We start from the raw sequence: 13899 nt of genomic DNA on the forward strand, positions 1-13899 counted from the left end.
TGCAGTCTCAAAGTAGGCTTTGGCTCTTGTTGTCTCAGAAAGTGGCTGCATGGCTCCCACGATTTAGGGTGTATAGGTTCACTGTGCTCACCCATTACTACTTTTCAATATGCCAAGTCCAGTATCTGTAAGGAAAATGCTTCTTTTGTATGGTCACCACCCAGGTTTTTTGACTGATTCTGCTGGCTTTTCGATTTAGAGTGCACAGAGGCCTGCTAACCAGACCTCGGTGCCAGTACCATGACCCCGAAATGTGTGTGTTACGTTGGCTATATCCAATTGGCATAGGCTAATTTACCAGTAAGCCCCTAGTATATTGGACCCAGGGCATGTAAGTTAGACAGCCACCCTAGGGAGTGCATCACTGGTTGTGCCACCCTAGGCGTGACAAAGGTAAAATGAATCTCCCAGCCCGCCACTGCAGACTGAAAGAGCTGTTCAAACTGCTAGCCTGACTTGGTTGACCCACAGGCAAGTGCAAGATTACAAGATGGCTCCTCGGCTGCGCTAACTCCTGAATGGTGCGACAAAAAATTATACTCCAAGGTATCAAACAACTTGTTGCATTACACCAGAACTGGTTTTAAAGTCAAAATGAATGTAACAAGTTAAAGTGTAAAACTATTACAAAGTTGTCCCTTTGTTGCCTTTAAACTCCTATGTCCTTAAAGTTTGCTCTTGAAGTCTGAAACCAAGACAGCTTTCTGCCGTCCTAAGGAAACATGCTACCTACTCCCAGAAAAGGAGGCAATAAGGGCCTGCACTGGAAAGAGGAGTTACCACCCTCCTGTAGGAAGCCACATGTGTGTTGGCCCAAAAGATGAGCTTCAAATCTGAAGCAACTTTTGAAGGGAAAAGGGGGAACACTTGGAAGAGGGGGCATCCCATTGTTTAGGGTGGACTATCAGACACCAGGGAAGGAGAGGGGAAACCGGTTGTCAAAACGTTTTTATTTTTTAGGGACATAGTCCCCTTGGTAGAGCTCTGGACACAGAGAGGGGTTTTGCCACTTTGGGAGTGGGCAGAATGGTGTATCTTGGGAGACCGAGAAATTACACTTCTTAGGAGGGAGGGAATCTGGTAGCCCATTGGCTACCAACCGCATACTACCCTGAGGGCATTTCCTGTACATAAATGCAGCACTTTGGCACCCAGAAGTCAGATCTCTACTGGACTAGACAAAGGAACGAAGAAGGAATGCCCTGCTGCACCGTGGAACAAACAAAGAGGCTACACCGGGGAGGACTGCTCCTGCTGAATCTGGTGGCTAGCAAAGAAGAGGGACTGCACCTGCTGTATCTTGCTCATGGAGAAGTCATCTCCGGAGCCCATCCAAAGTAAGGAGAATCCAAGGGTTAGTTGGCTAACTTCCTAACCACAGTGCAGGGCCACAACAGCTAGTAAGTCTGCGGGGGCAAGTTGGTAGTCCAGAATCTTCAGATCGCTGCTGTGCAGCCCCAGAGACCAGGACTTGATTCTCAAAATTGCAACCGAGTGGCACAGGTCTTGAAGCTCACACACTTTCTAGGTTCCTGGTTTTTAGGACAGGTTCAGATAAACACAGTAAAAGATACCACAACCTCAGGAACAACACAAGGGGTCACAGCTCATTCCAACAGAAGCCCCCAGCAGCGTCCAAGTCAGCTCAAGTTGATACTGGTCCGCTGGGCATGTCAGGACAAATGACTCATGTAGTTTGTTGTGTCCCTGTGACCACACAGGAGGTCAGCCAACAGACCTTTGGAGTCCACCTTCTTTGCCCTGGGTATATGTAGGAGCAGGTCCAGCCATCAAGTCTCCTCACAGGTCTCATGCAGCAGATGCAATCCTTCTTCTGTTCTTCCACAGGCCCAGAGAGTTCTGAAGGTGGTGTCTTGGGTTCTCACATGTATGCCTGTCGAGCAAGTTACTTACCTTCGGTAACAATACATCTGTAAGAGACATATATTAGTTATGGATTCCTCACCTTAGAATTACCCCCAGACGTAAGACTGGATCCAGAAAAAATAATGCATCAGCAGTACCCCTGTGCGTCGGTAGTTGGCATCGGTAGACTCCGCGTACGTCATTGGCATCGTGATTGCCGGAATAACGTCACGGTATCTACTTAGACACAGCCCCTGCACACTGATGTCAGTTCTGTACACGGCATTCCACGCCAGAAGCGCAGAGCCGTGCAAGACACTGACCACTGGTGCCCAAAACTAGCCACTGAAAGGGAGTCCCTTACCCTATAAGTCAGTACGCAGAATGGGGAGAATGGGTGGGGCGGTGAGGAATCCATAACTAATATATGTCTCTTACAGATATCCTGTTACCAAAGGTAAGTAACTTGTTCATCTGAAAGAGACTATTAGTTATGGCTTACTCACCTTAGAATAGGTACCTCAGCAATACCAATCCCAGAGGTGGGTCTGCGAACTAAGTTCACACCAGAAAGTCCTAGAGAAATGAATGGCTAAAGAAGCCGTCACTCCAGACTCGGCTGTCCAGGCAGTAATGTTTGGTGAACGTGTGCAATGAAGCCCATGTGGCTGCCTGGCAGATGTCATGAAGAGGAACACCACTTCGCAAAGCAGTAGTGGCTGCTGTTGCCCTGGTAGAATGGACACGCAGCCCCACTGGAGTTCCTTTTTCGCTAAGGAATAGCAGATTTTGATGCGAAGAACGACCCATCAAGAGATGGTCTGCTTTTGCACGGCCTGGCCTTTCCTCGTGCCCACATAGCCAACAAAGAGCTGGTCATCCAACCTGAATTGTTTTGTGCGATCCAGATAGAAGGAAATCGCAAATTTTGGATCCAGACAGTGGAGCCTCTCCTCCTCTTTAGAAGGATGCAGGGGTGGGAAGAAGATGGGCAAAGTGATGGTCTGTCCCATCTGGAAATAAGTAACCACTTTGGGAGGAAAAGAAGGCTAGGTGCGAAGGACAACCTTGTCCGGATGAACGGCCAGGAAAGGAGATTTGAAAGAACCTAACCTGAAGCTCACTCACCCTGTGAGCAGAAGTGATGGTAACTAAAAAGGCAGTTTTGAGTGTCAAATGTATGAGAGGACAGTTATGTAGCTGCTCGAAAGGAGCGCACATAAGGTAGGTCAGAACCAGGTTCAAGTCCCACTGGGGCACTTGAAAAGAAAAGTTTGATCTGTTAGGTAAAGAAAGGCCGAAATGGCCAAAAGATAGCCCTTGGGAATGCCCAGAGCAGAGCCCTGCTGGGCCAAGGAAAGAATGAAGAGGAGAACCTCTGAAAGGGGGGCAGAAAGGGGATCCAAAGCCTTTGCTGCACACCATGCCACAAATTTGCAGAAGTCTGCAACTCCACTCGCGAAGAAAAGCGTCGCCTACCGAGTGCTGCCTTGGAAATTCCAATGAGCAGAACTCCTGACATTGCGCGTTCTCTTCAGCGGCGAATAGATCTAACCAAAGCTCTGCCCACTGCTGAAAGAGACCTTGCACCACCTCCAAGTGAAGACGCCATTCGTGATCCATCAGGCACCAGCGGGTGAGTTCATCCGCCCTGGAGTTCAGCGAACCTACCAGATGTTGAACCACCAGGGACATGCCCTGATGTTCCAGCCATGTCCAAAGATGAAGAGCCTCTTGACATAGGGTCTACAAACCCACCCTACCCTGTTTGTTGCAGTACTGCATGGCAGTGGTGTTGTCCTTGAAAACCTGCATTACACTTCCTTTGACAGAAGGAAAGAGCACCTTCAGTGAAAGATGAATCGCACAGAGCTCCAGAAGGTTGTTATGGAGCCCAGACTCCGCTGGAGACCAGAGACCTCTGATCTCTGCCACGCCCATGTGGCCGTCCCACCCCAGAAGTGATGCATCTGTCACCACTGTGAACTTGGTTGGGGAAGGGAGAGGGATCTGCCATTGACCCAATCCTGGTTCGTTAGCCACCACTGCAATTGGTGTGCAGTGCCCACCAAGATCTGGACGCAATCAGAAAGATTTCCCTGATGCTGCACCCACTGGACCTTCAGGTCTCACTGCAGAGCCTGCATATGCCACCTGGCATAGTCCAAGAGCAGGATGCAGGAGGCCATGAGGCCCAGAAGCCTCAGGGTCATTTTGACCGAAACCCGGGATAGAGGCTGAAAGATCAGAATCATAGCCCGAAAATCCTGGACTCGCTGCTTGGGAGGATAAGCCTGAAACTGCGCTGTGTCCAGAACCGCTCCGATGAAAAGGCACTGTAGAGGAAATCAGGTGGGACTTTGGCACCTTGATAGTGAACCCCACCCGAATGCAGGAGGTCGGCCGTAGTCTGGAGGTGGGAGACGGCAGCCTGGGGCGAGCAAGCCTGTAAACTGCAAGTGTTTGTGGCCTACCATGAACCGCAGGTAACGCCGGTGGGCCGGCAGGAAAGGAATATGAAAATAAGCATCCTGCAAATCCAACGCTACCAACCAGTCTTGCGGGTCTAGGGCAGACAAGACCTGAGCAAGTGTGAGCATCTTGAACTTCTCCTTCCGGAGGAAGCGATTGACGTTCCAAAGGTCTAAGATAGGACGCAGACCCTTGTCCTTCTTTGGTACCACGAAGTAGTGGGAGTAACAACCACAACCTACTTCTGGCGTCGGAACGCGCTCGATAGCCCCCTTGGCCAAGAGGATCTCAACTTCCTGCTGGAGAAGTGATCCCCCGGCATTCGGTGGGACTGAGGTAGCATGGCTGGAGGAGTAGTCTCGAAGTGGAGGGTGTAGCCCCGTCGGACTATCTGCAGAACCCACCAGTGATGGTGCGCCAGTGGGGGAAGTGATGGCAAATCCTGCCACCCACCGGCGTTAGGAGGGCCTGAAACACCGGAGGAGAAAGGTTTGGAGGCAGTGGCTGCAGGGGAGGTGGTGGACTGACCCGCCCCCTGGCCCAGTGACCCACCTCTGCGGGTCCCACGTCCGCACTGAGACTGTTGCTGTGCAGGCTGTGGCTCTGAAACAAAAGTGTTTGGGCGCCCTTTCCCTGGCCACGAAGGAGCAAAAAGCAGAAGTGGAAGGAGAGTGCGTGGCCTTAAAACGCTCCAACGCACTGTCTGCCTTGTCACCAAAGGCGAGTGCCATCAAAGGGCATGTCCATCGGAGTGTTCTGGACATCCACGGAAAAGCCAATTGTCCTCAGCCAGGCGTGGCGGTGTAGCGCCACTGTCGTGGAAATCGCCCTGCCCAGCGAGTCGGCGGTGTCAAGGCCACAACAAATCGTGAACTTGGCTGCGTCTCTCCCCTCAGTAATAGCTTGGTAGAGCACCGTCCGGGCATTCTCCGGACTGAGGCAGCACCTGCGCAACTGTGTCGCACACAGAATGGGAATAACGGCCCAAAAGGCATGCAGTGTTCAGAGACCCCAGGCCTGAACTGGCGGAAGTTAACATTTTCTTCCCAAATTGTTCCAGTTTCTTGGATTCCCTGTCTAGAGGTGCGGAAGGGAATGCGCTTGGGGACGCAGAGGCTTGGACAGCCAAGCTCTCAGGGGTAGGGTGTTGGGAGAGGAAAATGGGGTCGCCCGGGGCTGGGCGATGGCGTTGGGTCACGTTCTTATCGACAGGAGCCCCTGTGTTGGGCCTGGACCAGGTGCCCAAAAGAACGTACGAAAGTGCGTCATTAAAGGGCAGCGGCTCCGTAGAGGAAGACGCCGGCCGAAGCACTTCTGTCAGGAGGTAAGTCCTGACGGCCACCGTAGGGAGCTCGAGGTGGAGACCCTCGGCCACCCTACGCAACACCACAGAACATGTATCACCCTCATCCGTAGCCACGGTAGGATGAGACAGTGTGCCAGGTTCTGGAGTAAAATCCAGGTCACCTGCATCCTCCAAATCCTCCTCCCAGTCCGGGTCTAACTCGCATTAGGCTGCGAGAGGGTCCTCAGACCCCTCCCAGTCCTCCCGTACTCCACAACCTGACGGGCAGGCGAAAAAGAAGGAGGTGGATGGAGAAAGGGATAGAAATCCCCCATCTGCGTCGGAATCGGAGTTGATCAACACCGGTACAGCACAGTCCTCACGTCGGGGTGGAAGCTGGGGACGGCGTCGATTGGGGAGCCAGCCAATGCCGGCAGCGGCGCTGTCGGTGGAGGTCATACTAGGCCAACCGACATGGGCTGGGATCAATGCATGGATCCATGGGGGTCTCTCGGCGTCGAGACCGGAGTCGTTGACGACGTCTGGGCCGGAGTCAGGACCTCCAGTCGGACCCGCGGGGCCTGAAGGCATGGCGATGGGGCCGATGGTCCAAAGACGCATGCCATGGCTGACAGGAACTTCTGCAGCTGGGCCGGAGTCGCCAATGGACCCGGAAAGGGTGGGTAGGCCATCGGCAACTGCCTAGGCTCTGCCGGAGCCGCGGGGGCAGCGACACCCTCAGCAGTGTCGCGCAACAGGCTAGGGAAAGGCGAAGAGCGACTGAGCTTCTTCGATTTCTTGTGCTTCGCCTTACCTGACACCGAGTGCGAAGACTTCGTCGAACGATTGTGATGGCGGCTCCGCAATCGGTCCCTCAACCTCCCACGGGACCGGGACCTCGAAAGGCACGGAGCAGACTCCTAGTCCTCCAGCAACTTCCGGGACCGCTCCCGCAAAGTTTTCGGAGTCAGGGCCCGGCATTCAGGGCACGACTCAGAGTCGTGGTGGTACCTCAGGCATAAGAAACACTCACGTTGCGGGTCTATCACCGACATTGTGCGGGGACAAGCCGCACAAGATTTAAAATTGGGCATCCCTACACACAAGTAGTCAAAGACTCAAAAAAAAAAACACAAACACAAAAGTCCCCAAAAACTCAGTCAAAAATTGACTTGGGGTACCGCTCTCTCCGGATCTGCGCTTGCTGACGCAGAAAAAGAAAGAACTGACGTCAGCGTGCGTGGGTGCGTCTAAGTAGCTCCAGTGACGTCGACGCCAGCGACGTACGCAGAGACGCACAACGCCGCCTACAGACGCGCAAGGGTACTGCTGATGAAAAGTTTCCGGACCCAGTCTGATGCCTGGGGGTAATTCTAAGGTAAGGAATCTATCACTAACATGTTCCTTTCAGATACTGAGGGCATACATGCAATGGTTAATAGACACTGATCAGGAAGGATTCATTCTAAACCTCTGATAACATGAAACTGCTCCTACATTTTATTGACTGAACTGGGAAATCTAAAAAGGAAACATTATTACTTGTGGTGGATGCCAAAAAGGAATTTGACTGAGGGCACTGGCCCTTCCTAGCAGTTATGTTGTAATGTATGGGCTTTGGAACCAAATTCCAGGCATTGGTCTTTGGTAACTACCACGACTCGCAGGTTCCAATACAAATTAATGGGGATTCAACCTACCTTTTCAAGATTCATAGAAGGGACCAGACAGGGTTTCCCCCTCACTCCCTACTATGTGCTCTCTGCATAGAACTTTGGCTACACCGATACGGCAAAACAACCCAATAAGAGGAGTGACATTTGCCAGCACGGAACACAAACGTAGCTTATCTGCGGAACACGCAAAATCATGCTGACAGATCCTTTTCACTATCTGCTTCCAGTAACTTCAGCCCTTCAACACTTTGTGCAGGCCGCTGACTTTAAAATAACAATAGAGACAAGAGGTAGTAGTTGTTTATTTATCGCACCTCGTTAGAGGTATGTAATTACTGTGGGTATAGGACAGCAACAATATAAATTGTATTTGGGTAGGTGATTTTTGGCTATCCACACCCTACTACCAAAGGTGTGACTTCACAGTTGATCAACAGATCCAGTATGTACCCATTTTGTAGGTTTTAGATCAGTTTTATTATTTTCAATTGAAAAGTAGGAGATACAGTAACAACCCACCTACATCCACTGGCGATTCATTTCACTGAAAGGCGTGTATGTAATATAGGAGGGGAGGTTCAAAGTTAACAAAGATAGAAGAGGAGACAGGAAGAGTACAGAGTGTCGAATAGGGGAACAATACCAGCCAGAACCTGCACTGGCAATAGTGCGTGAGAAGGCCGTCACAAGGGCTCAGTGTGAAGCGGGGTCACCTGACGAAGTTAATCCAAGTATCTGAAATGCGCAGGCTGGACAGTTTGCAGTATTCCTCAGGGAGTTATTGAATAAAAGATTGCCATGTTCTGTCAAATAGAGGGAGGCAGTGTGTAGCGACCGTTGTTAACTTTTCCATTCCCAATATTTCCCATAGTTTATGCAGCCAGTCTAAATGGGTCTCATTTGGAAAGGAGAACTTGTTTAGCTTCTCACTGTGCCGGGGCAATCGCTTTACCATGATTTCAATGGGCATGTGAGCGTTTAGGGAGACCCAGAAGCACATAGCTAGGAAATCTAAGGATATCAGTAGTGAAAATAGTGTTCACCGCTTCCAGAACCCCTCCTTCCCAGAAAGATTCCAGTTTGGGGCATTGCCATAGCAAATGAGTGAGGGTGCACCAACGGCCACATTGACGCCAACAGTTTCCATTCTTGTTCTGGTCCCATATGGCGCTCCTGGCTTGGGTGAGATACCAGTAGTGGGCAATCTTCAGAAACATCTCCTTGCTAATGATGCTGAGGGCGGAAGTCAGAGCACGGTGTAAAATATTGCTCCACTCCCTGTCTGTAAAGGGACGCCTGCACTTCCCCACACATCTGGTTTGTTTGGTGGATTTCAGAGGAGTCTGAAGGGTAAGAAGAAAGGCATATATATATCAGGCAGAATTTTCTTATTGAATGAGCATGTAAGAATCCACTTTTGAAAGGGCTTGAGCACCCAGCTGGCATGTGGACGGAGCCAGGGCTGCATCACCCAGTGAGCAACTGCTATGTATTGCCAGCTTGCTGTTTCAGGGAGTCAATAAGCTGACTGAATCGTTGGAAAATCCATAAGGCCAGCTACATCAAACAGATCACCTATTCACCTGCAGTTAGCCTACTGCAAGGTCGCGAACGCTGTCCCCTTTGCAGCTGGCAGGAAGTCCAGATTACCTATCAACGGTGTTTGGGGGGATTAGGGAGTAGAGAGGCTGTGTTTCAACTGTCCCCAAATGCAACTGTGGCTCGCACCACTGGAAGACAGACTCCTGCTGGTCTATGAGCCTTCAGGAGCCAGGGCACCTACCAAATGTGAATACCAGTGACAGCCTGGTCAATTAAACACCCATGTTTTTCAGTGTAGGGTCAGGACTATTCCACCATATATCGTAACTGTACAGCTTGATAATAGCATCGTAGGTTCGGGACTCCTAATCCTTCAGCCAACAGTGGAAGATAGGTGGGGGCCCAGGCCTTCATTGCACGCTTGCCCTCCCAAATAAAGTCCCAGATAAGGGATTGTAGCTTATCTAACATTCCTGGGGGGTTGCAGGGGAGGGTTTGCATTACATAAAGGATTGTGGGCAAAAGCGTCTTCTTGGCTGCTGCTACTCGTCCGAACAAAGAAAGGCTGTGGCTTTTCCATTTTATAAGGTCGGATCTCGTGTTCGCTAAGAGGTCTCTACCGTTGTGGGCAGCCGTGGCTGCAGGCGTAGAGAGGATCTGTAGACCCAAATATGATAGGCCCTGGTACACCCACCTAAATGGGAACTGGGAGATATGCAAACCCTCACCAGCTCAGGAATAGATAAATCAAGAATGGAAGTGGCACAACAGTTTCCTGTTGTCACTATATCCTCGCTCCAAAACAAACCCGCCTTGGTCAAGGTCAACTAATCCTTGAACGCAGGGGGCCATCTGTGGGCCAGAATGCTTGTGAACATTTTTGCATCTACATTCAAAAGAGTTATTGGTCGGTAGGACGCACAGTATTTGGGGTCCTTGTCTGCTTTGGGGATCACAGTGAAGGTTGCTAGGCACACTGACTCTGGCGGTACCCCATTCGCACCCACCAAACGTGATGAAAAGTCACGCTAATACGGGGGCTAGCTGTGTACTAAAGGCTTTTAAAAATTCAGCAATATAGCCGTCTGAACAAGGAGCCTTACCAGGTTGTAAACGTTGAATGGCTGCCAGGACCTCTTTCTGTGTGCTGTCTACGTCAAGGGCGGTGAATGTGGCTGGCGGAGTCATAAAGGGGCAGGGCCTGTGATGTACACATTTTTTAAAGAAGGAAACCATAGCACTCAGTCAGTATTAGGATATTTCCCAATATATCCTTGTACTATTGTGTGTTGAACAACAGTTTTCTTTATTGCAGATATGGAAGATTATGTATTCTTCTGTACATTCAAAATTCACAAATTCTTTCTTTGGAAATGGACAATAGCCGACACGTGTTTCGTCAAACAGTGACTTTTTCAAGGCTGTGCGATATTTACAATTAAGTACAGGTTTAATCAAGTTTTAAGACAAGGAAAAAATGACGAAGTACAGAGACACGCTTGAAAATGGAAGAACTCTTTAAGTAGGGTAAATTGATCCATAATTAGGTCTACACAGTTAAGGAACGACCCTGCACCTGTGATAAGAAATAGGATGTTATAAGGTAAGTGAGTAGAGGAGTCATAGGGTGAAAAATAAGTCACATCATTGACCAGAATGAGAGTTATCCCAGCCTGTAGTACCAATGCAAGTATCCCAAGTGGAGATCACATATCAAAGAATGTAAAAGTATCCCAACTTACAGAGTAAGAGCAAGTGTACGAGTAGGAAATTGCGTGTAGACCTAATTAATGGTCTATTCATCCTATGTAAAGAATTCTTCTGTTGTTAGGTCTGTCTCTGTTCTTCGTCCTTTTTTTCTTATATTTTTTCTTTTTCCCTTGTCTTAAGACTTGCTTTAACCTGCACTTCGTTGTAAATATCTCGCAGCCTTAAAAGTCACTGTGTAACGAAAGCTGTTGTCCATTTCCGAAGAAAGAATTTGTGAAATTCAAATGTACCGAAGAATACATAATCTTCTATATCTGCAATAAAGAAAACTGTTGTTTAACCCAATCCCTGACTGTCTGGACCTTGTACTATTTCCTATAACTGACTACTATTGGTTTCCTTCTTTAAAAAAAAGCTGGAAGAAATAACATATTTTAACAGTAAGCCACACACACATTGCCCACTTACAGAAACAATTTCCAATACAATGAGAGCAGGATTCTATACAGTAACTAGGTGTAACCATAGCTCAGATGCTAGCTAAGATATGCCGGGGTACCTACACTACACTAATAAAACAACTGCAGAAGAACTGGGGGCTTCTCATGGCTGGGTCGACTGGTGGCTGTTAAATTGACCATACTACCAACCGTCCCCTATTTGGTTCATGCACTGCCGCAGCGACCTCCTAGGGGAAAACTACTAGCGATCCAGAGGATGATTAAAAAGATGTCTGGGCAGGAAAATGTCTATGTGTAACAAAAAAAAAAACAAATATACAGGACTATAAGGAGGGTGACCTAGGCATTCCAAACATTGTTGACTATTGCTATGCAGCGCAACTCGGATATCTGGTTAAATGGTACCGTAAGGTGAGTGAAAGTCACTGTTTTTTTTGGGCCAAGCAGTAGCTGGACCCCACATTTGGAAGCTACCATGGCAATTTAGAAAGCACAGACCCTGGGGACAATGAGCATCAGCAATCACGGAGGCGATTTAAACAGCATTGAAAAAGGCGATAATAGGGACCGGTCTCTCTACACTTCGCTCTCCTACTCCTTTTATTAGTAACCCGAATTCGCCCCAGTGGTGGAGGGTCTAGAAGTTTTGACATATCAAGGACTTGAGTGTCAGTGGATAGGGGACTTTTATGACCATGTCGATATCAAATAGCTTTAGCAAATTAAAGCAGATTGTGGTGTTCTGGATAAAGAACGTAATAGATATATGCAAATTCTGCAAATTCAACTCTATAACAAAAAAAAAAACCTGTTGCAAGCAGCGAGATAACCAAAACATACATTTGAGAAATGGTTAATAACCAAATCTGGAGATAAATATATACTTTCTGAAATATATGTTTATACAAAGTTAACACACCATAGATAAATCCACAGGGCAAAAAAGACAGGCGCCAGAGCTGGGACAAACGCTAATAACACAGGAATGGCCTTCCATACACTTCAGGGCAAAAATATCCTTCACTAGCGCAACCATTTAAGAAACAATTCTAAAGATAGCATCATACTGGTATTACATACCAGAAAGAATAGATGCATGGGACAGAACAAGATCCAGGAAGTGTTGGGGGGGTGGTGCTGGAACTGGCAGACTACTTCCTATACTATGGTATAGGTCACGATGGACCCCAAGAGTTGTCTGGGACCTAGGGTGAGCTTATGCGTAAAGAACAGTGCTCCCAAGACCATAGATATCACAATTAATGAACAGATATATCAAATGATCAATTTATTAAATTGTATTTTAAAACCATTAAAAACTATGTGACGGCGTAGTGAGTGTATGGTGAGAAATGTGCTCGGTGCTCTCATAAAAGTGATATCACACATGTGACAATACATGATTAATAGTGTGTATCAAGTAAGATCAACATGACCTATTTTATTCCTATTTACATTCAAATTGGGTCCACAGAACTAGTCAACTACGTTTCAATCCTTTCCATATAGAAGGATCATCATCAGGCTCTAAGAATACACAAGCCTGAGAAAAATAGAGGACTGGTAGAGAGGGCAGAAAATATAGTGTTAGAGTAGAGAAGCTCATAGTGTGGGATTAAAATATATACTATGAGTGGATACTCACTGGACACTATTGGAACATTACTGAAGGTACCAATGGACTCAATTCAACTACACCTATAGATTCAAAATACACGAGACACCAGCCAAAATGGCAGCAAAAAATGGAGGGGGGGACATGGTGAATGGGATTAGAGTAAAACTCAAGAGTCTCAAAATTACCTGTGCAAAGATTGAATAGACTCCAAAAGTTGTCAAAAATTGCCAATGTAGCATGGATGTGATCCAGGGGGATCGAAAGTGAGGTGTCAAAGTAAGGTCAGTCAAACAAAAAAAAATAGGTCGGTAAAGAAATTATGTAGGAAAGAAAGCCCTATCATAAGGATGTCCACCTGATAATGGGAGATGGGCAGAGTCTGCAGCTTCTAGAATATAAATGGGCCACCAGAAGAGTACCGTGAGATCTTCCTGGATGCTGAGTGAAGTTGACTGAGGGTACTCCTTAAGATGGCTGCTTCTCCTGGTTAATCGAAATGAAGGAAGGACTGCCCCAAATATTAATACCCGCAACATGAAAATAAAGAAAGGGCAGCCTTTACATTGGAATCCCGCACCATGGCCTTCTCTACTCTAACACTATATTTTCTGTGCTCTCTTTCAATCCTGTGTGACTGCCACTCTCCACACATTTCTATGCTCTTGGGTGTCTTTCTATCAGCTTCCTGCTTCAGTGGTGTCAGTGGGTAGACACATTTGCTCCGTAAACAGCTTAGAGGCATATAGTATGGGAGCGGTGTAAGGAGCACAAAGGACAGCGGCAATTCTGCTCATTATGTAGCCCCAACCCTCAGGTACCAGTATTTTATTCTGGAGATACTGATTTCTTGAGTTATTGCAAAGTCGGAAACAACAAACATGATTCAGGATTCAAAGTACTGTGCTGTTCATACTTAAAGGCTATGATGGAGGCAGCACCACCAACTGCTAACATAAGAGTCACTTCTTTAGAGCAGCATTTGATCCCTTTGCTGCCTGTCAAGCAGGGATGCTGTCTGATCACCATTCCGCTTTTGCCCACTAACCCCGATTCAGGTTTTCATATCTTTGTTGCAAAATGGGAAGACTGCCAGTAAGTTACAGCACATATACAATTGAACTGGAATTTCTAAACCTTTGCCTGATTTCAGAACTTAACGTGAGGGGGAGTAGGAAATGAGAATAATGGGTGCAATTTGCAAGGCCTCATTGCAGAACGAAATACTGTAATTGTCAAAGATCGTTTGGATAGGATTATATTTTTGACTGT

The 13899-nt window shown here is 47.8% G+C and overlaps 1 protein-coding gene across 1 annotated transcript in view; it reads right to left on the minus strand.

Annotated features, from left to right (window-relative positions):
• Positions 1–13899, minus strand: part of INTS8 (integrator complex subunit 8) — a 793677-nt gene that overhangs the window by 105344 nt on the left and 674434 nt on the right. The gene's annotated exons all lie outside the window — the stretch shown is intronic.

Source organism: Lissotriton vulgaris, chromosome 4_1 (assembly GCF_964263255.1).
Source record: "Lissotriton vulgaris chromosome 4_1, aLisVul1.2, whole genome shotgun sequence".
Classification (NCBI taxonomy): domain Eukaryota; kingdom Metazoa; phylum Chordata; class Amphibia; order Caudata; family Salamandridae; genus Lissotriton; species Lissotriton vulgaris.